This window comes from Manis javanica, chromosome 13 (assembly GCF_040802235.1).
Source record: "Manis javanica isolate MJ-LG chromosome 13, MJ_LKY, whole genome shotgun sequence".
NCBI lineage: Eukaryota > Metazoa > Chordata > Mammalia > Pholidota > Manidae > Manis > Manis javanica.
In genome coordinates this window covers 57,941,526-57,965,715 of record NC_133168.1, presented here as the reverse complement: position 1 = coordinate 57,965,715, position 24,190 = coordinate 57,941,526, and the positions used below count along the sequence as shown (strand labels likewise).

Below are 24,190 nucleotides of genomic sequence, written 5' to 3'. Positions count from 1 at the left end.
AAATCAAGCAATCCAGTTTAAAAACAGGCAGAAGAACTGAGCAGACATTTTTCTGAAGTACACATACAATGTCCAACAGGTACATGAAAAGATGTTCAACATCAGGAAATGCAAATCAAAACTTCAATAAGTTACCACCTTACACCTGTCAGAATGGTTATCATCAAAATAACAACTGTTGGCACACATATGGAAAAAAGGGAACCGTGTGCACAGTTTGTGGAAATGTAAACTGGTACAGCCTATGAAAAACAGTATGAAATATCCTCAAAAAATTAAAGGTAGAACTTCCATGTGATCCAGCAATCCCACTTCTGTGTATATAGCCAAAGGAAATGAAAACAGGATATCAAAGAGATACACTCTCACATTTATTGCAGCACTATTCACAATAGCCAAGATATGGAAACAACCTAACTGTCTGTTAGTGGATAAATGGATGAAGAAGTGGTATATATATACCACTTATATATACCATATATATTATTCAGCCATGAAAACAAATGAAATACTGCCATAGATCGACTTTGTGGACATTATGCCAAGTGAAATAAGCCAAAGAAAGACAAATGGTGCATGGTATCACTGATCTATGGAATCTGAAAGAGCCAAACTTGTATAAACAGAGAGTAGATGGTATTACCCATCCTGGTGAGTAGAAGAAATGGGGAGATGTTGGTCAAAGAGTATAAGCTTTCAGAAGATGAGTAAGTTCTGAAGATCTAATGCATAGTATTGCAATTACAGATAACAATACTGCACTACATACTTGAAATTTGCTAAGAGTAGATATTAAATGTTCTCACCACCAAAAAGGAATGGTATTTATATGACATGATGGAGGTGTTAGCTAACACTATGGTGGTAATCGCAGTACCATATATAAATGTATCAAATCAACATGATGTACACTTTGAAATTACAGTGTTATACATCAATTCTTAATAAAGTTGGAAAAAAGTTTTAACTTTATAACTAGTAAAATGACTATTAAAAGTTATTTTAAAAGCAAAAAAAAGATAGTTCTGGAGCTTTCATTCCCTGAGATTCCTTGGATTCCAATTGAGAAATACCTCAGTAGACTCACTCGGTAGTGGGATGATGGATTCCCTCATCCTTGTGTCTATAGCACCCAGCTTAGCAACCTGGGACCAAGTATTAATATGCATTTATGGAATAGATGCATCTCCTTGTAGCACCCAGTTCAATTCTCTTTTCCACATATCATGCTGAAGTTAGTAGCAAGGTGATGATGACTCTGTTAACTAATCATCCGGATGACTGAGGTGATGAGCTGGCACTGTACCAGCCTAACTGATTTCTTGGTAGACACTGTCATTGGGAAGACATTCTTATAGAAACTTCAACTGGGAAAAATTCTTGGGAATTCTTACAGACACTTCAACTGGGAAAAAAGAGAATAAATGACTCTAGCATATTTTTCACAGGTTACAGGAAAAGTTCCTTACCTTCGGTGAATGTAAACACCACCTCCCAACACACACACAGTCCAATTCCAAACCTCCATCTCCACTAACTCTGGAGATTAAGTCATCAATCAGAAAGGCATGTGCTCTTCTCCAGGACAGTTAGTCACTAACCAAGATGAGATTCCCTGTACCAAGTTGAGGAAATAGATGTATCCCAGACGCTGCCTATGGAGTGATTCACTCAATGGCTCCATGTCTCCAGTTACAGAGAAATAAGCAAAAGTTTATGAAGGTAGAAGTAAGCGATTTACCCAGCCTCCATAGCTAGAACATAGTAAAGAAGGGCTTTGAACCCAAACCTAAGAGCAGAGAGAATGGCAGCATTACCCATTAAAACAGGTCAACTCCCACTGCAAAGCAGCCTCATTTTATGGCCCCATCACACCTCAGCTCTCTGGAGAATTGTCATCCTATCCCTCTTAAGAGGAAGACCTGGTTCCTGAGGTTGTCACTCACATTTCACTTTCATTCCTACCAGGTCAGTAGTGAGAGGACAACATCAAACTAAATGACTATCTCTCATCTCAGAGCATCAGAAAGTCAGAAACTCTCTCTCCTGGCTCTCATCAAATAATTCTTGTATGGGAGAAGTTAAACTCAAAAGTTAACCTAGTGAGAATGCAGACTTTTGTTCTTCTGGAACTATTTAAAGGTTTCTTTCTGGTTTCTGTGGTGAAGTCCCTTGAAGTCCTACTTTCAAATGTGAGTGGGTGGGAGTTGAATTGGCACCAAAAAAAAAAACAAAAAAACAAGAGATGTCTAGCTCTACTGATCCACCTTTGTCAGGTAGAACAGAAGTTTTGAAGCTTACACTAAACTATCTTTGGAGACTCAGCTTCCAAAATTTCATCTAATTCATCTTGCACCAATTCCCAGGAGAACTCCCGACACTCTAAAAAGTGGACAGTTTGAGTCACTTTTTAGGAGTGGGGTGTGACCAGGTTCCTCTCTATTCAGTATTTCTAACATACCCTTGAGGTTACCTTCCTGTTTCTCAAGGCAAACTCAAAGAGATTGGGGCACAGTATAGTGGGGAGGACTCATTAGATGTTGCAAGTAATTTTAAGTACCTCAACCAGAGGAAACTGGTATTAAAAACAGAACTTTCCAAACTGAAAGTTGAGATTTTAAAAAATTAACTGTATAAAAAAAAGAAAACCTTTTCCCTGCTATTATTAAAAGGAAGGTGCAATATTAATATGGGCTCAAGACCATTCTCACAGACTTAATATTTCCACTTGACCTACTGTTTGATCTCCACTATGGTTAGGAAGCACTTCACAGGCATACTCTTTTCTCAAGCAATCTTATTTTCCTAGTACTTCCTTCTAATGAATTTCTGTGCCACAAATTTATCAAGCCATTCTAACATGGGCTGCCTTTCATGTGGTGTGATAGGGAGACCCTTAAGAAAAAGAGAGTGGCCAGGGGCCAGGAAGCAAATAGATTTAGGCTGAAAGAAAGCAAAAGGCAAAGGACTAGGAAGAAATTCAGGAGACTGTGGAGCCCAGAGAAGCCCATCAACAGCCAACCACGAAGGCCATGAGCACAGTGAGGTGGTTGGTAACAGCCCTACCAATAATGACATGGCCTTGTCCTTCCCCCACCCCGCCAGGCTTTCTGTGAACCTAAGTTCCTTAAGCCCATTAATCACACTTCATCTTCTTGATAACCTGCAAGGAGGCACTACTATTATACCTATTTCATGTATCAGGAAACTGAGCTTAGAAACATTGCACGTTTGCTTGTGCTACAACAACTAGTAAATAGAAGGGAAAAGCTTAAATTCTAATCTGTCTGATCAATATTTATATTCTTAGTTGATAATCCTAGTATAACAGAAAATTCATCAGTCACCCGGGTTCCTGGACAAACTTAAAAAGTCCATAAATCCTTTCAAAGTGCACAGGAAATATTATCTGTAGTTGTATTCTTCAGCAGAAAGTGTCCGTAGGTTTGATCAGACTCCCAGATGGGTTACGTGGTTCAAATAGGGTCTGTGCTGCATAGAGAGTGTTGGGAGGCTGACTCCCCCTGCTTCTCCCTAGCTGTATAATTTTGCACTGGCAGTTAATACTTCTGAATCCCTACTTCAGATTTCCAAGATCTATTCCATCTTTAAAAATACAGTGGTTCTGTTATCTTAATGTCCTAAGGAATAGTCAAGAAACATGACACACTTTCCTTATGTCTTTCACGACCCCTCCTCACGCTACATGCAACCCCCGCCCAGCTGTACATTCCCACCGCCTATTCGATCACCTGTTTTTATCACTCCCACAATCAGACAGAATATGTCCCATTACCATGTGCATTCTTCACAGCCTTTCCAAACACTGGTTATGTGATACATGGAGTATGAGTCAGGCGTGGGGGAAAGAGGGCCTCTTTTTAAAGTTTATATGTAACTGTGAGAGCATTCAAGCATGTGCTGGCATGCCAGCCCTGCCTTTAAAAAAAAAAAACTGTTAGCAGTTATGTTTTCCTGCACAAAAGTGGTCCTTGGCCATCAGAACCCTTGAGAGGGGTACATGTAATAGGGAAGGGTGCATGTGCTTGGGGGACACTGGGGGCACTAGAACCCAAAACCATTTTCCACCTTAAATTTCTGCTACAGAAAGGTTCTCCAGCCTCATTCCCCTCTGAAGTCAAAAGCTCCAGTTTAAATTCCTTACTTGGAAGGTCATTCATCCTCTCATAGCCAAAAAGTCTGTTTGCTTTTGTCTTCCCACTTGCTTTCAAATGAAAATATCAGACCACAGACCATCTTACTTCCCTGTTTCAAAAATTAATTACATCATGTCCAGAAGTGAAGGTTGTTGAAAGTTATTAATGTACTAGTTCGGAACACTCTGCATTCCGATAGCTGTTACATGAATGTATAGATGTTTGTTCTCAGCCTGACCTGATCAGTAGTTCTGGAGGCTGGGGGGCAAAAACCATAGTCACATAGCATCCATTTCAGTCCCTCCCTGTACTCATTCAAAAGCACATTGTCAAGTACATCCTCATTAGTGTGAAGTGTATTTGTTTATTTTCCAGTGTTGGTTGACATCTCCTAGAAGCCTTCAGAATTTAACTTCTTAACCAACCAGTTCTGACCATTTCTGTCCATAGACCTGTGACTCTAACAGACTTTGAAACGAGCACCGTGTTTCTGTTTGTTGTGTGCGGCATCCTTGACGGTGGTGGTGCGCCAGGTACATCAGCTGGATGACAGACTTCAAGTCATACGTGTCTGGGTACCTACCCTGCCACTCCGGGGAGGGCTCCAGCCCCAGGCCTGGGAATCACGTGTTTCAGCAAGCTGTTGCTCTGGAAAGAAGAAATAAAGACCCCATTGTTTGGGGCAGGGCTCTGCAGATGTGGGGGCAACAGCAAGAGCTGAAGCTCTTACAGGTAATTTTTTAGAAATAAATTTAGAGATTATTTGTTTACCAAATTAAGGCACCAGTCTGGATGCATAATCCCTCAATATTTAGAGTGAGATAGGAAATCACTGGGCACGAACCCATGCCTACCGAGATTTGTGTGCTCCTACTCAGAGCCCACCCACACAAAAGGGGGGGGCAACTGTGGGGGACAAGATTTTGAGGAGGGGTGACAGGTTGTTTCTCCAGTTGAAAACAGCAACAAAAGTTTCAGACCACAGCGTGACGCAGTGAAAAATTTAGAACTTGTTTCTCTACTACAGAAGGTCCAAAAAGTTCTATTTGGGGCAATTTAGGGCTGTGTACTTCCCACAGGCATGAAGTTGACCAGGCCAGGATATTATAAAGTATCACCAGGAGTCATCGTAGTTAGAACTGCACAGTGGTAACGATGGGGCGGGGCTGACTTTGGGAGTAGATGACATAGTTTGAGCTGGGGGTCCATCCTTTAGAGTTGACCTCTAGGGAAGGGTTTAACTCCACACAAGGTCCAGCACACTCATCTCTTCTTCAGGTCCTTAGTATGTGACCCCTGCACCTGTTTTTCTTGGTGGACCCGGCATGACTTCTTTCTTTAGCTTCTAACACTCTGCGGGGACGTGTTATTATTGCTGCCTGACATACTCAACCATGTCTGTTGCTTCATGGCACATTTCTGTGTTAACATGCAAACAGTTGGCTACTCTGGATTCTAAGCTTGATAGGGACAGACAGACAAAGGTGCCTGGATTTTTTGTACCTTTGTATCCTTAGCAACTAGCTTCATGCCTGGCACCAGACAGTCTTTAAGAAATAGTGTTAAACAAACAGGTGTACTCTAAATGTCCCTATTTTTTTGGTAAAGTGAAGATTAGAATGGAGCCTGCTACAACTGTTGCAGGAATTAAGTGATGTAGCACATGCAAACTCCTCCGAATAAGTCCTGAAACATAGCAAACACTCAGTAAACATTAGCTGACATATTAATATTTAGAACACAATATTTAGGTCATAGCCTAGGAGCATATCCTCAAATTAAGGAGTAATGTGAACTTCCATGAAAATTGTGTATGTACATTTTTCTGGGAAGAGGAGCCTTGATACTCTTCAGAGTCTCAAATGGGGACCATTACTCCATCCTCCAAAGAAATTCAGAATCATTGCCATAAAGACTGATAGAAAATATTAGACTATAGAGGATAACATAGAAGCACATTTTACCTAAGTGCCTTGGGACCACAAATTCTGATCCTCACTCAGACTTAATCTTCTTTAATGCTCGCTTAAATTACTTAAGGTCCAGGGCACATGGGCTCTTACCTGAGTCTTTCCACTTTGCCAGTTCAATGGTAGTGGTTAATTTACCTACATTCTTACTTTGTAAGACTTTTTGCCCTAGATCAGGCAAGAATAACCAAAAACAAAACAAAACCCTAAAGATATAAATATAGAGAACTGCATGAATGGTATAGGGTCTGCAAGAAGAAGATTTATTGGAGCATCCATTTCCTCCTAATCTGTAAAATAAGGGAGCTAAACTAGATGACATTTAAGAATTTCTTCTAACTGCTCTCCATAATTCAAAGATTCAAAATATAAATAGTTTCTGTTCTGGGTATTTGTTTTCTATTTGAGTTTTCATTTACACTCTCGCCCACATGGAGGACACTATTTTTATTGACCCATTTGCAAAATGGGGTAAGGGTGGGAAACTAAGAGGCATGTTCTGCCATTTGGTGATTCTGATTTCATGGCAGTGGGCTTCTTGGACTTGAGTTAAGTGAGGATAGAAGGAAGAAGCCAAGAGTTGCTGAAGTCAAAAGTGCCAGAATTCCATCTCAAAAATATCTTCCCTATACTAAGGGGAAATGAATCTAACTCCTCTTTGGGGGCTGTAGATTCTATGCCCTCCTTATGCATCCCCTATGAATTTATGACCTTTGCCCACTGAGGCATCAATGTCTTCCATTACAGTGAAGGTCCATCTCAGGAAATGTGAGTTTGGAAATAGGGGAAGGGAAAACAGCCAGGCAGAGGGTACAAACTTGCAATAATAGGACACTTGGAAAACTTCCGCACAAGAGGGGTCAACGGCTCCGAATGCCAGGAGATCCAAAACATGACCCTGTGGGTCTGTTGGAAGGTCAGAAATCCAAGCAGGGAAATGGAACTAGAGCTCTGTAGAGTGGACTGGGTTTCCAGAAAACACCTCTGTCCATATACCCTGGAGCACCCACCTAGGCCAATCTTGAAGGAGTGGAAACATAAACTCACTCTGGTCAGCTGGAACTTTCCAGATAGAATCCAGACTAATGAATCCAGTCATATCCAGAACACTCTCTGGAGTTCTGCTCATTGTCTGTTCATCCACCTCCTTCAAAGCCCATTATATGGAGGCACATGGATAAATTCAATATCATTTCAGGCAATGACATGCCCAACTTCTTAACATAAAGACAACTTTCTGTATTCTGCTCTGATTTGACTCCTCTACCATTCCTTTGCCAATGGCCCAATCCCTTGATGGGAAGATTCTACTCTGAACTATGTTGAGCCTGGAAAGCAATGAAATTGCATGCCCTGTAACTCACACAGTCTCACTGACCTAATTTCTATAAATAGATAAATTTTTCAAGTGAAAACACAGGATTGAAATCTAAAAGTGAACTCAGGAAATTATTCATTTCAGACTTTTGCCTTAGGTCAAATTACAGTTTCAATCATCCCTAAAAACCATGTCTGTCTTTATCTTTTTAATAGAAATTCAGATTAAATAAGCTTCCTTGATAACTTCTAACATATGATCAATTTTTCTGTCATAAGAATTCTTTTTTATGAATGTAGTAGAATAGATGAGAAGTGGATAAATCTTCTAGATTGTAGCAGATGTCATTTTACAAATGGCAATACTGACAATTAGAAAAAATAGACGACTTTCCTGAGATAACATGTATTCATTTACTCATCCATTTATCCGATCATCCAACATTCATTCAAAAAATATTTATTGAATGCCTACTTTACCTAGTCACGGTCCTAGATAGAGGGATACAGAGGTATATTAATTTTCTAGGGCTGCCATAACAAAGTACCATGGAGCAGGGGGCTTAAATAACAGGAACTTGTTGTCTCATGGTCCTGGAGGCTGGAAGTCCAAGATCAAGGTATCAGCATTGGTTCCTTCTCAGTTCTGTAAGGGAAATTCGGTTTCATGCCTCTCTCCCAGCTTCTGGTGGATTGCTGGTGACCTTTGGCATTCTTGGTTTGTAGAAGCATTACCCAGATCTCTGCCTTTGCCTTCACATGGCATTCTCCCTGTGTGCATGTCTCTGTGTCCAAATCTCCCCTTTTATAAGGGCACCCATCATATTGGACGGGGATCCACACTACTTCAATACGGCCTCATCTTAACTAATTACATCTGCAGCAAATAATATTCTGAGGTACCGAAAGTTAGGACCTCAACATAGAAATTTTAAGTGGAAAAAATTCAATCTACAACAGCAAGAAAATAAAATTCCTGCTAACATGAGGTAACATTCAAATGACAAGAGGTATCTGTGCGTGTGTGTGTGTGTGTGTGCAGGTGTGTGCAGGTGTGTGCGCAGCACGCACGCATCAGGCAGAGAAAAATGCTGGGAAGAATGAACAGAAAGTAGGGTACCGTGCAGTGATGGAGTTTAAGGAGTTGCTACTTGAGAGGTACATGTCTCTGATGAAGTGCCTTCTGAGCAGACCTGAAGAAAGTGAAATCCTGGTGAAAATCCATGAAGAGACCTGTTCCAAGCAATCGGCTCAGTGTGGAAATACTGGAGACTAGAAACTCTCACTGCCTCCTCTCCCACAGAGTGATCCAGAGACTGTTAATTTTATGTCAGGAATGATGTATTCTCATAAGTATTTCACTACCAGCCCCTAGTCCTTTCTTTTCTCTTTTGAAGATTCATTTCAATAAACAGTTATTCAGCATCTATCATCCTCCTGACATCACTTAGAGCTAGGTGGAAATCAAAATGGGAATCATTCTTGCCCTCTTGGAGTAAGTTTATAAATAATCATATAATATTAGCTTGGACAAGTCATGATAGCTCACTGTAATTTCACTTTTCACCTGACTCAAAGAGCAGGAAAGATCACGCAGCCCCCAAGGGAATTCTTCCCAAGATAAGGCATTAAAACTTCACAACACCACTCATTCCACTGGTAACTGCTCAGTTGTTAGAATTGTCCTTTATGTTGAACCAAAATCTGACTTCCTGATACTTAAATTTGTTGGATATACTCAACACAGAACAAATATCATTTTCCCTCTTCTAAGTGACAATTCTTAAAAATTTTTGGAACAAATCAGAATTTCTATTCAATTCTTCATTCCCTTCCACTATCGTATGTAGCCCATGGTCTCTGCAGAAGTTACCTCCCTCTGGGTACTCTCTAGTTAGCCCAACTTTTTAATAAATACTGAATCCAGGAAATATGAGTCCATGTATGTTTTGTACACTTTCATGTTCAGTGAGAGTATTGCTTATCGTGATGTAGACATTATGCTTCCATTAATCCAAATCAACATTGATTTAGTGCTGTTAGTAATGATAATAAAATGCTGGCTCCCATTAAACATTCAACTAAAACATCATTTACTTCAGTGTTAGACTTTACATTCACCATTTCGTCTTAATGGTTTTGATCTGGCATTTGCATGTCTTGATATTATTTCTAATCATGACTCCTTATCTGTTGCAGTGTGACAGAAAACAGAAGTCCCCAGATTATTCACCACATGACTCTGATTGAGTCATTTGATTTCTCTGAACCTCAGCTCTGCTCACTATAAAAAAAGAGGGGGAGCAGAAGAATAGGGATTTGAGAGCTAATAGTAAGTTTTCTTTACAGAATCATGAGGACCAAATGTGACACCCTAGTTCTAAGTACTCTGTAAAGTGGGACACACCATGCAAATGTTAGTTAACGGCAATGATAAGACTGGCTGTTCTTCTTAGTTTTGAATCACCGATTCAAATGTGAAGCAGACTAAGACTAAAAAATTAATGATTCTTGCTTTAGGTTTGGTTTCAACCTGTTGTGAATACTATCTAAGGGTATTGTGACCCAACCTGTATATCCTTAATTTATCTTCGCCTCAAAGATGCGATTGATGAGCCTGCTCTATGTCAACCCAATATGGTACAGTAGTTACCAGCAACAGCTTTGAGTCAGACAAATCTGGCTTCAGTTCCAGCCAGCCACTCACTGGCAATGTGACTTTGAGTAAATGACTTGCTTTCACTGATGCTCTGTTTCTTATCTGTAACAAGGGTGATAAACAAAGCACCTACCTGCTAGGATAACTGTGAGGCAAATGGGGCAAATAGGCAATAAGGCAAATAGGGCCTGACATATAGAAAGTGCTGAACAAGTGGTCACTACTTTTGTGATATTATTGCGAAAATTAAGTTTGCCTAGTCAGTTCTCTGATCTTTTAAAGTAGCTCTGTTTCAAAAGCCAGAAAATGAATTAAGCTAGCTTAACATGACATTCCGTCTTATAAGCCTATGCTCACTCCTAATAACCACCACATTCCTTTGCCAATACTCAGAAACCATTAGCTTAAAAATCCATTCTTGACTTTTACTGAGATCACCTCTGAGAATAGCTAACCTGTGTATGGATTGTAGAATCTATCCCTCTTTTTGAAAAATGGATTGAGATTTCCCTTATTCATTCATCTTTTGGTCTTGGCAATATCTCAGTAACGGCTGAGAAAAATCCTAGGTTCTTATCCATCCCACAGAGAAGGAATATTTTGAGCATCTACAGTTTGCCCAGCACCCCAGTTTTCTCAGAAGCCTGCTTAACTTGCACCCAGGGCTGGCAGCTGGAATTCATTTAAATTCAAACATTTAAATTTAAAGTGACCAGGCTTTGCCTTACTGTCTACTCATTTGCATAGAGTTGCAGTCTACTCCCTCTTTACAAGTCGTTTAATGCTGAGTCACAATTTCCTCCTCAGTAAAGTAGGATAATAATAACCGTGGCGGTCTCACAGGGTGAAAATACAATGAGACAAGATGTTTAAAAAAAAAGAAATGTTCCAGAAAACTAAGAACCAAAAATAAATAAATAACTCAAGGTACTATTTGTTCTTATCCTTCCAGCCTGCAGACCACTTTCCTTGCTGCAGAATTTGAAAGAATTTAATAGTTTTGTTTTCTGTTATCATTATACCATCTGCCCCAGGCAGCTTGGTGATCACTTCCTTGTTCTTGTGTTTCAAACACAGTTGAGAATGTCCTTGCATAGTCTTTAACATTTTCAACAAGCCCAAGTTTTATTATTTATTTTTATTTACGCCTCTATGGAATTCTATATTAAGATACAAGTACAATCAGGTCCAGCAGAACCAGAAAAAGATGAAGAGATCAGAAATGAAGAGGAAGAGGAAGATGAGTAGAAAAAAACATAAGCTAAAGGTAATCTGGGCAATAGAACAGATACTTAGCTTTACTTTTTGGAAACAGAGCTAAAAGACTGGACTGAAGGGTAATATAGGTGTTACATTGCATTTCTGGTTACTGACAGGAAGCTTAACAAGAGACCCACTTCAGTCATCCCTCTAAACTCTAAGAGGGATTACAGATCGAGTTTTACATAAAGGACACAAAACAACCTATTGGAAAGTGTCTTCAATAGCGATTTACAAAAGAGGAAAAATGTTCTCCGAATGGCCACCTTTATATACAATCCTTAATAAAAGATGAAGGAGTGGTGTCAAACTCATTCTGTCAGAGTACTTCCCGAAGAAGGAAGGTAGCACTGTACACATATAAATGTGCTTATAACCTGGCTTCATACAAGGCTGACATTTTTTAAATCAAGAATAATGGATTATGATTGTGACCAGTATGTTACCTCCTCCCTTATCTGTATTTCAGACAGAGCTTGACAAGTGAGTGGTTAGGCTGCCGATATATAGAGGCTGAGGCTAGACTGGAAGCCGAGAATACAGCTGTTTCATCTTCTGGTGCCATGGAGAGTGCCAGCCTTTAGAGAATAACTGGTATAAGCGGGCAGTGATCTATTTCAAATATGAAAATCTTCTGAGCTAAAAGGAAGCCCTTCACATTGTCTTCAGGGAGATAGGCTGTCAAACCAAAATTTCTCTTAGAAAATAGTTTAAAATATAGTGAGATCTTTAAAAAAGGAGTTAGACAACCCCACATTTCTACATCTTGGAGCAGGATCAGCAAGCTATGGCTCATGGGCCAAAATCCCCTGCCACCTATTTTTGTAAATAAAGTTGTAATGAAATGCCTCTATACCCACTAACTTGTGGATTACCTATGGCAGCTTTTGCAATGGCAGAGTTCAATAGTCACAACAGGGAACATATGGCCCACAAAGCCTAAAATATTTACTATCTAGACTTTGTAAAGAAAGTTTGCCAACCCTGCCAGAGATGAGAGAGAGAGAGAATTCAAATTTAAAAGGGCTTAAGGACCAGAGATACTTACCCATCATCAATTTTCACTATAAAATAATTTAATACAGCCCTTTTAAATCGTTTAAGCATTGCAACATCATAAAGGGCTGCCCATGCCGAATGAGCTGCACAACACCCACCCAAAACATCTGTTGAATCAATCTCCAAATAGTGATTTCAGTGGGGCAAAAACAGAGATGTGCTTAGATTGCCCTTTCCCTTTTAACTTGAACCTTAATAATTTAATGACACTTTTCTATAAATGATGTATTTCCCTCTGTTTTAGTGAACAGATAAATAGATATTCTCTCAGAAGCAGACACTGAGTTTATTGCCCTGATCAGAAAATGACTGCAGATCAAACTCGCCCTGATTAGTGCCTACAAGAAGAGCTGGAGATGATCGCTTCTGAAACCAAAGACATCCCTTCAGCAAAGACATCCCCTTTTGCCTCTCTGATTTATAATCAGCTTGTACAACTAGTCAACCATTTGGCAAGTATCATATTTATAGCTAGTTTATATTAGACAGTACATCCGGAAGTTATGTTCCTCAAAGACACAAATTTCATTGAATGTTTTCCTGATTTTTTTTTTCTTAATCCGGGCTAAAAGGACTGCTGTTGGGCTTAGTGTCAAGATCCTGGGGGGCCTTGATCTTGCATAGCCTGTGCTCTGGGCAGACTCGAATTACATTCTCAAGAGGATGCTGTGGGGACCTTGACTTAGAGGTATTTTTTTTTTTTGTATTAACAGCAAGAAAGTTTAGAGACATTCCTGGGTAGCCCTGGTGAAGGCAAAAGACCTTACATATCGCCACGAGTCTAACTTCAGGTATCATTTATTTTTCTGAGTCTCGTTTTCCTGTTGTCCTACTTGCCTCACAACGTATTTTTCACTTTATTTTATCTTGCATAGTATTAATAGGTAATCCACATTAAGTCCTTTCTGGAACCAGGCAGAGCATAGGTAAACAAGTAAAAATGAACTAGCCTATTGTATAGAGTTATCTGGTATTGTCCATCTGAATGCTGAAAACTCATCTGCTAAAAATGATGATTTTGTTGTGGCACAGTACCTGCTGAGGCTTTCTCTCAAATAGAAATTGCTCAACAGGTTCAGGGTCTTCTTGCTGCTCCTGTAGGCTTATGCATTAGAAAAGATGCATCCAAAGAGAGGAGGGGGCTCATCCTGCCATCTGCTATGGCAGGAAGGTGGGCAACCCAGTGCCATGTATCTGCACAGATAGTTCAGTATTGAATGGAAAGGGGGCTGCCAGCATCATCTCTTCAGTCTTAGTAATTAGCATTTGAATAGTGCTCTGCAATTTGCAAGGAAGTTTATGCAAATGGCATCATACTCAATGCCCATAATAATGCTGTTCATTTGGTTTATGACACTTAGTTTTTAGTTGAGGGAACTGAGACTTTGAGAAGACAAGTGAGTAGGAGAACACAGGATTCAAACCCAATATATGAGGTCACATCATATAATCTGTCTGGTTTCCCTTTCCATTTAACACCATTTCTCTAATCATTTGAGCCAGGCATTTGAAAGTCTGGAAGCTGCCATGTGATAGGACATAGCAAAAGGATTTGAAGTTAGACCTGAGATTACATATCATGCATTTTTCATTATCTAGAATGTACTTCAGGTCACTGGATTGGTTTCCTAAGGCTGTTAAAACAAATTACCAGGAATGGGATAGCTTCAACCAACAGAAATGTATGCTCTCATTGTTCCAGGGGCCAAAAGCCAAAATCAAGTGACTGCAGGGCTGCAGTTCTTCCCAGAGCTCAGGAGAGAATCTATTCTTGGCCTCCTCCAGTTTCCAGGGACTCCAGGCTTTCCTTGGCTTGTGGCCACATCACTGCTATGTCTGCTTCTGTGGTGAAGCTACCTCCTTGTCTTCTCAAAAAGATATGCATTAGTACACTTAGGACCCATTTAGGGTAAGTTCCTCTATTTTGCTATATAAGGTAATATTCACTGGGGATTAGGGTATGAACATATCTTTTGGGTCTTTTGGGGGCCACCATGCAACCCACTAAAGTTACTGAGCCTCATGTCCCCCTTCCATAAAAAATAGAATAATATCATTTATCTGAAGGGTGAAGATAGTGTAAGTAAAAGTGACCAATATGTAACAGATGCTCAATAAAAGGGTTTCACCCCTTTTTCTCATCAAGAGAGCTAATACAATCACACTACTGTTCAGATGATTTCCCGCATTTGTCCCATTGGAATAATTCTCAAACGTATGTTCAAATTCCCTTGCTCTTTCTTTTCTCTTTACATTCCTTTTCCTCATAAGCTGTATTCCTTTTTAGGGGAAAGAGCACCACTCTTTTTGAATTCTACTTTATCATGAACTAGGACTGTGATTCTCAAAACATCTTCACTGAGGGATTAGTTTTAATTTTGCAAAATAAAATAATAATGGCATAGTAATAAAAATTGCTTTAAAAGTTTCCGAATTCTTTAGTCTTGTTTCAGACCAATAACAATTTGTGGTACAATCTCTGTCCAGGGACCTCATCTTGACAACTACTGGGCAAGGGGACATGTATGACTCTCACAGTAGTCTGAATGCCAAGATTCCAGTTATCCCGTCACTAGTATAAACTCCTAGAATTTCCATGGTGACATTTACCTCTCTTGGATTCTTTACCTATTTTTTTTAAGGTTAAAAACATCATTAAGTTAAGCATTTATCAAAAATTTAATCTCATCAAAATTAATTTTTCAAAAGAGATTCAAATTCTCCCATTATGGCAAGACCTACTTTATACGAAGATTTAATACCAAAAACATAATATCCACATGTTTCCTCTTCCTAAGTGGTCTGAAGTACTTTCTCATGGCAGTATATTTGGTTTATTTCTCCCATGCCTTCTTTACTTCACGTTTCCATCTAGATGTGCACCTTCGTCACACATAGTGCTCTTCTCTCTTCTTCTACTAGACAAGTTTTTGAATAAAATGTCTTTCCTTTGGTATTTTTAGGCTGAGTTTTATCCCATCAAATCTTAGCACTCTTGATAACAATATATTTATTTATTTGCCTTAAAACTTTGTGTTTTAAAACTTTGTCACCCCCTGTTCTGTGTTGACATATATAGTTTCCTGAAGTTATCAACATTATTCTTAGTGATCTTCTCTGTTATTTGTTGAATGAATGAAAGAATGATACTTACTAGGGGCCACCTCCTCTATACAAATACTTTCTCTGTCACAGCCACTGTCCTTGTGACCTACTGGTAATTGGTCTTGATTTTCCTCCCTCCCTTTCATTCATTTATCCTTGTTAAATGTCTTCTCCACTTTGATCCAGTGTTCTTTTCCATTTTCAGTAGTACATCTTCCTGACTTTTCTGTTGATCCAGAAGACAAATTATTTTCTTTGGATTTCTCCTATTTAACTAACCTGTACCCTCCTTTCTTTCCCAGAGTCATGACCACAAACTGGAAGAAGAGAAAAAAAATCCCACCCAACCCCTAAATGTTATCACTTCCCTGCCTAGACCTAGAGATACACTGAACACCCCTTACGACTAGAGCACTTGTTCCCACATGAACCATCAGAGCAGTGGGGACTGGTGAGTTTGGTGATCTTGGAACACTGTCATATCTTGAGGCCTGCTCCGAGAAGTTACAGCACATACACCCATGACCGTGTCAAGTTTGTACATGGCCACTTCCTCCCAGCCGACAGAGAGTCCACTATGAAATTGTTACAGGTGTGTTTTTATTTGGGTGAGATAACACAGTTCCATCATTTTTTGAATGCTTAGGAATTCCTTGGAATCCCTTGGAGGCCGGGCTAATGCCTCTTCTCAAGTATGTCTGGAATTGTCTTCCAGGAGAAGAACCTCATAAAGCTTCTCTGCAGGCTAATTTCCTCCTGCTCATCCTCAGCTATGTCACAAGAGACTCCCAGGGACAACCCTGCAGTTGCTTTACCTTCCCAAACATATTCTTCCTTACAGGCCCTAGATATTTTACCTTCTTTAAAAAAAAAAAAAACTGTCCCCTCCTACTCTATGTGCTATCATTGGTCTCTCTAATGACACAAATGTGAAAAAGTTACCCCAAAAAAATCAAGAAACCCAAGAGTTCCCCTAGTTATTTTCCTTGGCATATAATGACTTCTTTTCAGCTAGTATTGTCAGAAAGCAGGGTGAGTATCATGGGTATTCAGTGTTTTCTCCAACTTACATTCTATCATTTGTCCCTGATGTGGAGCGTCCCACGATGACCAGTCTGGCATTCTTATGGGGCCCTATTTGGGGACAAAGATTAGGAATGCCTAAAGATTCCTTCTCTGCACTGCAGGCTATTTTACTCTGAATTGACAGGTATGTCCACTTTCTTCCTGAGACTATCCCAGTCTTCCAACCCAGTAAGTCCATCTTTTTATCTCTCTTTTCATCCCAGAGGAAAAAGGGCTTTCCTTATTTGCTCCCTAAAGACTCTTTCCAGGAGGATGCCTGCCCTTCCCTGACAAGTAGTCTCACCACTCACCCCTCCAGGAAATTTGCCCTGTACAGTGTCTGCAGCACCCTCACCAGCCAGGTAAACTGAGTTCTACTTCAAACCAATGCTTGCTTCTACACCTGCTGTTTTCAGATACTACCTGGGTGCAATTTCTCTGATCTTAGTACTTGCGGCTTCCATCATCTTAGCAGAAGCCAGGATCAACTAATTTACAGGGCCCAGTGCAAATTGTGGGGCTCCTTGTTCAAAAAATATTGAAAATATCAGGACTGCAACAGGAGAGCATTAAACCCAACGTAAGGCCCTCTGAGGACAGGTGTCTGTGCAGCTGCAGAGGGGGCAGTCACATGAAGTTGGCCCTGCTAGAAGCATGCCCTTTTGGAATCTTGTTCTTGTGATAGTCTTCAATTTTGTGTGCTCTTCCCTATCTCAAGGTATCCTTTCTGGCTAACTTTACCTATTAATGCTTCAGATTAACTCACTAATAATCTAGTCCTCCTCACATCTGATTGTTAGTTCCACTTACCCCCAAAATTCTCTGAGATAATTCACAGGGATATCTCATTCCCAGGGAAGTGATTGTTTTAGATTAAAATTCTATGCTATAAAATTAACTCCAGTCATCATTAATCACTTCTTGAGAACCTGTTCTGTCTCCAGCTGTTGATGGGGGACATCAGTGGGGAACAGAGCATCCCTTTGATGCTAGGGAATACAAAAATAAAGAAGTCCTCATGTAGTTCATAGCCTGTGGGGGTAGGTGGACTTAGAGAAATTAAAAAATAACTAGAGCAGTGAACTTGAAGAAGATGCAAATTAAAAAGCAAAATCGAAAAGAATGATGCATATGCCTAATTTCCACCAATGGAAAAAGGTATTTAGTTCATCACACCTACTCGTTGACATAGAGTCCCCTTCTCCTTCTTAATTGTCATGTGGCTTATTTTCTATATTATTTTCTATATTAGTTTGCCAACACATCCTTCTCACAGTGTCAAATATACAGAGGTATTCCTCAGGCCCTTTCACCTTCTCCTTCAGGAGAGAAACAAGTTCTAATTACCACAAACATTGTTGTCCAACCCCTCAAGCACATAAGAAACATACTATCTACTTACCCTGCCACTGATTGCACAGATTCACTTTCAGTATTTGTTAACTCTCTAGATAAAATAGCAGTGGTTCTGAACTGACTGTGGAAGGAACCTCCTTCTTAAAAATGTTTTATACCCCATGGATTATGTTCTAAAATGGCAATGCCCTTCTGCTCTAGGTGAATATCTACAGTAATTCAGGGGCTAGGTAAGTTGCTGACATTCCAGGAAATATCCTCATCTCCAAGAGCAAAAGTATGGGGCTTCAGAAATGTTTCCAATAAACAACAGGCATGGAAACAGCTTCAGGAAATCTTCATCAGATTCTATTAGCACTACAGCCAGTCAATGAACTACTTTTTTAAAAGATGCACTGCATTTTTATGTTGTGTTGCCTAAGCTGTTAGTCTTTGTAATCATTCTTTCTTTTCTAGAAAATATCTTCGACCAAGTTACAATGGCTAAAAGAATTATATTGGCTTTCTTCTGGAGAGGCTGAGAACCCAGCTGCAGGAAAGAAAATGCTCCCCACTCCCAACCCCATTAGCCTCAATCTAAATGCCAGAGTCCATAGTAGAGTGACTTGGAAGATGACAGCGATAACATGCCGGCAAAAGGTCTCTTGTTTTTTTTCCAGAGGCACACTCTGGTCAAGCACCCTGCAGCTATCTACATTAGTCTCATTCTATCTCCCTCTAGAATCATCCTTACCCATGAGCAGCCCATGAATGGGTGATCACCTATACCCCATACATTGGAGGGTATTGAGAAATCTCTGCTGCTCTGAAATTTCACCTTCACTTGCTTGCCTTTTCCTGAAATTAGAGTCATTCCTGCAAGTGATGATGTAATTGATTAGATGCTTTCTAAATAATAGCTCCCCAGAGCAGATGGTGTCGGGGGGAAACTAGAATGAAGGTCCAGGGTGCCCAACAGAAGAGGGATTCTCATACTAGAGACAAAGGCTCTGAAGGGGAAGCTTGTATCCCAGAAAATAAATCTGTCTATTTGACAATTGCACAGTGGGCCAGAACCACTCCCATCCCACCTAGAACTTGGTCTGACCTTCTCAGTTGAGGTTGTCTTGACTGAATGCCTCATGAGAGGACCACAGCTGAAGAACATAGGAAAGCTTAGGCTGATTTGGGCTTATCTCACTACACCTGACATAACATGGTTTGTATATGCTTGATCCGCTCCTCACCATGAGTACTTCGCCTTTGGCTGAAATTCTTGAGTGGCGCCTCTGAGCTCTCCATTTCCTTTGGGCAATAAGGTGAGGAGGAAGAGAAGACACTCTGCTCATCCTCAAGATTCCTGAAAAGATGCGTTAGCCAAATGCTATGGCCTCCCCTACCTCTGGCTGGCAGGCCACGGGAAGAATTAGTATTCTCTATATAATGGTAGATATCAAGTTAGCTTTCTACCCATCGCATCCAATGGAATGCGCTTATAACAGAAAAGTGCATGGGTTTGGAGTCACATAGACTTTCCTAGTGCTGCTTCTTAATATGGTTTTGACATTGATTAGGTCACCTACCCCTCTGAGCCTCCATTTCTACCCTGCAGGGCTGTGGGAAGAATATATACATGTGAGAAGAATATACACATAACATACCATAGGCTTTCAACAAGTGCAGTTTTCTTTCTCTGGTGGTTTCCTATTTGAATGGAGCATATAAAAAATAATAAAATGTTCTAAATTGTCAAAGATGTTAATCCCAATGCAGAAAAAGAACTATTCTCTTTTTAATGATTACTTGCCTCCTAAATATTTTAAACTGTAGTCCAGCTACCCCAAGAAGTTATGTCCCCCAAAACCAGAGAATGGTTTGGGGGTCCCTATTGTTTAATAGAAGTTTTTAATATAATCTCTGTATGTAAAGGAAAATGCAGCCCTCTCCCACATTAAATGAGAAATGTAGATCTGTTATGACAGTTATTAAGTTCCCTAAGTCAAGTATTCTAATGTATTCCAAGAATTACCAACAAATTAATTTATAACATTCTTTCAAGCACTGCACTAGGGACAAGAGGGGAAAAAATTGTACACCAGCAAATTTCCCTCCCCAAAATTGGCCGAATTTAACCACACAGCTCAAAGAATAAAACTTCATGGCTATAATATAAACTCTTAAGCTTTTCTCAAAACAAAAATCTATAGCCTGGACTCAACAAAATAAAAAGAACTTAACACAGGACTTCAAATTCCTGAGGTGGGAGTTTTCCATAGATCACAGCAAACTGATCATGCATAGAAGGGCTGACACAGCAAAAGAGTTGCTGGGGAAAGGAAGAGAAACTCAAGGGAGGAATGAAAAAGAAAAAAAAGGAAGAAAAAACATTAACTTTCTCCTTTTTGTCATATGCAACTTCTACGAAAGAACTACTGAAATCATCAGACCTAGGTGAATATTCGATCAGATAATTACCTTTGAAAAGTTTTTCAAATCCCAGGTAGTCATGTAGCTGGGCAAAATGGTGTTCGCTCGGGGCCCGCAATGAGAAATAATAAATTCTTGGCGATTAATGGCACTTATGTCCTCTTAGCCATTAAAAACACTTTCTGTTCTTGAGTCACAACAGAAGCTGCAGCTTGAATTTTACTGTTCAATTTCCTTTTTTCTTTCCTGGGTGAGCCAGCCCTGGATTTAGGAGTTGAAAGTTTATAGAGTCAGCAGGACCCCAGGGGACTGAAAGCTAAGCTGGGCCAGGGGGGATAATGCCAAAGATTATCTCCCCTCAGTGAAAATGCGGGATTCAGAGGAGAAAAAGGATGAAGAGTGAGTGTAAAGACTGACAGTCTCTAACTTAGGCAAAACTTCTTGGCTAGGTTGGCAAATCTTTTTTTAAAACAAACAAATAAAAATTTCCTGGTTGACAGTTGCTTAAACTCTTCCTTTTTCCATTTTTGGCACACCATCAAAAGGACAAACTGGTGTCTTCCCAGGGGACTGCTGAATGAGCGGGTCTTCAGGGAGGATGCAGCAATGCGAGCTGTTAAAAGCAGGGCACGGAGAGTTAAGAAGCTTCAGGGGGTAGAATGGAGGTGATTTTTGCTCAGTAAATGATTAGTTTTGTTGGTGGTAATGTTTTTTTTTACCCCATGTCCCTAAAGAAGTCTTCCAACTTGGGCCTTGGGCCTTTCCTAAACAAGACAATATTTTTTTATGTTTTTCAAGCACATTTTAGTTACACTTTAAAAAAACATACTTGTCATTTTTCCCAGAATTGGCAGTGACTGAAAATAGAGCAAAATATGAGATTTCACACAAACAGCTGAACATACTGAATCTAATGTGGTTTTTGACAACCCTGGGCATAGTTTTCTTCAGCCTCAGTTTTCCCATCTGTAATATGGACAGGATGTCAGGTAGGTAAAGATAACATGGACAAGGTATCACATTGATTTCTGATCAGGAACTAAGATTGTTCAGGATCTGAAAGAAACAAAAACAAAAAACTCAGAGTATCTCAAAGGACTCCTGCAAGACAGTGCCAACTCACCTACCTGCTGGGACTGCCCCAATCCTGAAGTTTCTGCTCAGTCCATGAGTAAAGGTGTATTTTCTCCCATTGAGTAGAAGAAAATCTCCCATTTTACTGAAAATCTGGGTAGATTCTTCTCTATTTCTCTCTGCATCCCAATTTCCTGTAAACGATAAAACTGCAAAACAAAAAGTAATAAGATCTGAATCTTCCTGCTGGGGACTTGATGGAGATGAATTAGACACTGACAGTCAGGAAAAGATGGAAGGCTCTCCAAGACGGAGGCCAAACTAATTCAAAATGAAAATCATCAGTTTGAATGTGTTCGCATGTTACTTAAAAATCAATGAAGAAACAAAGTAAGGGAACCCTGGAGCCATTTTTTAGCACCCCCGCTTTTGCATTCAACTCTAACTGAGCAGCCTTGAAATATCTTGGCTCTGAAAACCCAGTCAATCATCATTAATAATGATATTTTTATAGCACTTTAAAAATTGGAATTTCCAGAGCCACTCTGATAGATGCCCTGTCACTACCTTGCCATTTGTATAATTTTTTTCTAAAGTTTCTTTTTTTTTTTTCCAACCTCCACTTAAAAGAATTTTTTTAACAGGGAAGAAAAAAAAGAAGGGGAATTTCTTTGGATTGGAATATTCATAAGAGGTGGCATAGCTTGCCCTTGCTAGGAGTCCCTTCCTAACGAGGAGTGTAATTTAGCCTTTGTACAAGGCCTTTCAATTTGGATGATTCCAGAACTTGAGTTTAACCAAGGAGTTAGATCTGGAATAAGCGTTCAGTGAATTTGCCTAAAGATGAAAGAGATTAGAAGCAAAGGCCAGGCTGTTGTTTTTGGTGATATACAAACATCTCAGGCAATATACCTGTGTTTTTATCTCACTACAAACCTTAGAAATTATTTGGTGCCCCTAGTGTGACTTTCCCAGAAAACTCAAGAGATATTCTTTCCATATATTTCAATTCATTAAGTTATAAGTATATTAATTGAATTCTCATCTGTTTCTGGCTCTATTTATCTGTCTTTTTTCTCTCTCATACACCATATACACACCCATACACACCCATACACACACACACACACACACACACACACACAGACAAACACACCAAGGATCGCTTGCCTTTGAAAATGTAGATGAAATTTCTTAGTCCTGTTATAACTCCCACACGACTACCCAAGCATATGAGATTTCTTGGCAGACTCCAACTTTGAAAGGGAACCCTAACAATTCATGTTTAACCTCTCAGCCAAAAAAAAAGCCTGAATTTTTCAAAAGTTTGTATTTGTTTGGTTTTTTGGTTTGAGTTTTGGGCGGATTTTTGTTTGTTTTTTTGTTTTGTTTTTCCTTGTCACCCCTTCTGATCTTTCCTTCCAAAAGACTGCACAGGAATTTTTATCACCATTGCGGGCCTAATACTGGGGGTGAAAAAACAAGTTCCTGTCCTGGTGCTGAAACTAAAAAGGAATAAGTGTCTTGGAGATATCAGGTTTCTTTGTCAAGCAAACAAAAATAAAGGGATCTAGTTTACTGGAATAGTGGCAGTGCTCATTAAAATTGATGACTTCGAAGATTCAGTGCCTCTCTTCCTTTAACCAGGGCCATCAGCCAAGAATCTGCTGTGCTGTTAAAGACATCATCGTATAGGGGCGTCATAAAACAGACCACTGCTGTCGCCTCTGCTCACCCTTCAGGTTTCAGCATGGCAGGCAGAGAGACTTGGGGTCACTACAGGAGGACAGATCTGGCCAGTTGGCCAAGGGACATCCGTGGCATAGGACCTAGGATGCAGCCTGATGTTGTCTATCCATGAACATCAAGTTCGAAAAAGAAAGAAAATGAGCTGGATTAGCACAAGGCGGAGTTTGGTTTTTCTTAGAAATGTGTGACGCTGCAAAAGTGTGCCTTTATTTTTGGCACAAATTGCTATAGCAAATTACATAGCTTATCAGATGTGGTTTGGAGAAGCCACTGCAGGGACTTGTTCTCTCTGTTTATTTCCAGTTGGGAATTTGGGATATATCAGTGCCCTCTTAGAGTTCAGGAGCAGGCTTCAATAATAAGTGTTAACAATCTTTGTGATCCAATTAAACCCACATTACTCCAACTGAACAAAGTAGACTTTGGTTCTAAAAGAGCTTTTCATTCTGCCCTAAGAGATGGAAGATACAAAGTTTGAATCTCCACATCCCAGATTAGCAAACAGGCCCATGTGAATCTTGGGGGTAGCGAAGAAGACAGGGCAGGTAGGAGGGCAATCCCAGTGAATAACGGGTTTCAGAGAGAACATTCTCAGCGCTGCTCGCTAATCCTCTCTCTTAATTTTGACCATCGATGTGGACTCACCCTCACGCAGGGAAACCCAAACAGAATGTCACTTTTGATATACTGATTATTTCTATTTTTTTTGTGACCAAAAATGGAAAAAAAATAGATTAAAAACATAATTTTATAAACAGAAAGTTTCCACTAGCTGAAAGAAACAGAGCACTCAGGTGTGTTCATCGATTTATTTATTCATTTATGCCGAGATAAAGCACTTCAGAGAATGTAAAATAAGTAAAATAGGGTCCGAGGAGGCAAGCTCACTAAGAGGGGACACAAGGTAATAGGTAGACAAGCACATGGCACCTGGGAGTACAGAGCTGAAGGTGGAGGGCAAAGTCAATGCAGAGGAGAGGGGCTTAGAAAGAACCGTGTTGAGGGAAAAGGAA

At 39.9% G+C, this 24,190-nt stretch overlaps 1 long non-coding RNA gene across 1 annotated transcript in view; it reads right to left on the bottom strand.

The window, feature by feature from the left end:
* LOC108397657 (uncharacterized) overlaps nucleotides 1–21,028 on the bottom strand; it is a 58,861-nt gene extending 37,833 nt beyond the window's left edge. The window contains exon 1 of the long non-coding RNA XR_001853238.3: nucleotides 20,403–21,028. This is a non-coding gene — a long non-coding RNA (uncharacterized lncRNA). The remainder of the gene's footprint in view (nucleotides 1–20,402) is intronic.
* Nucleotides 21,029–24,190: the final 3,162 nt, after the last annotated feature.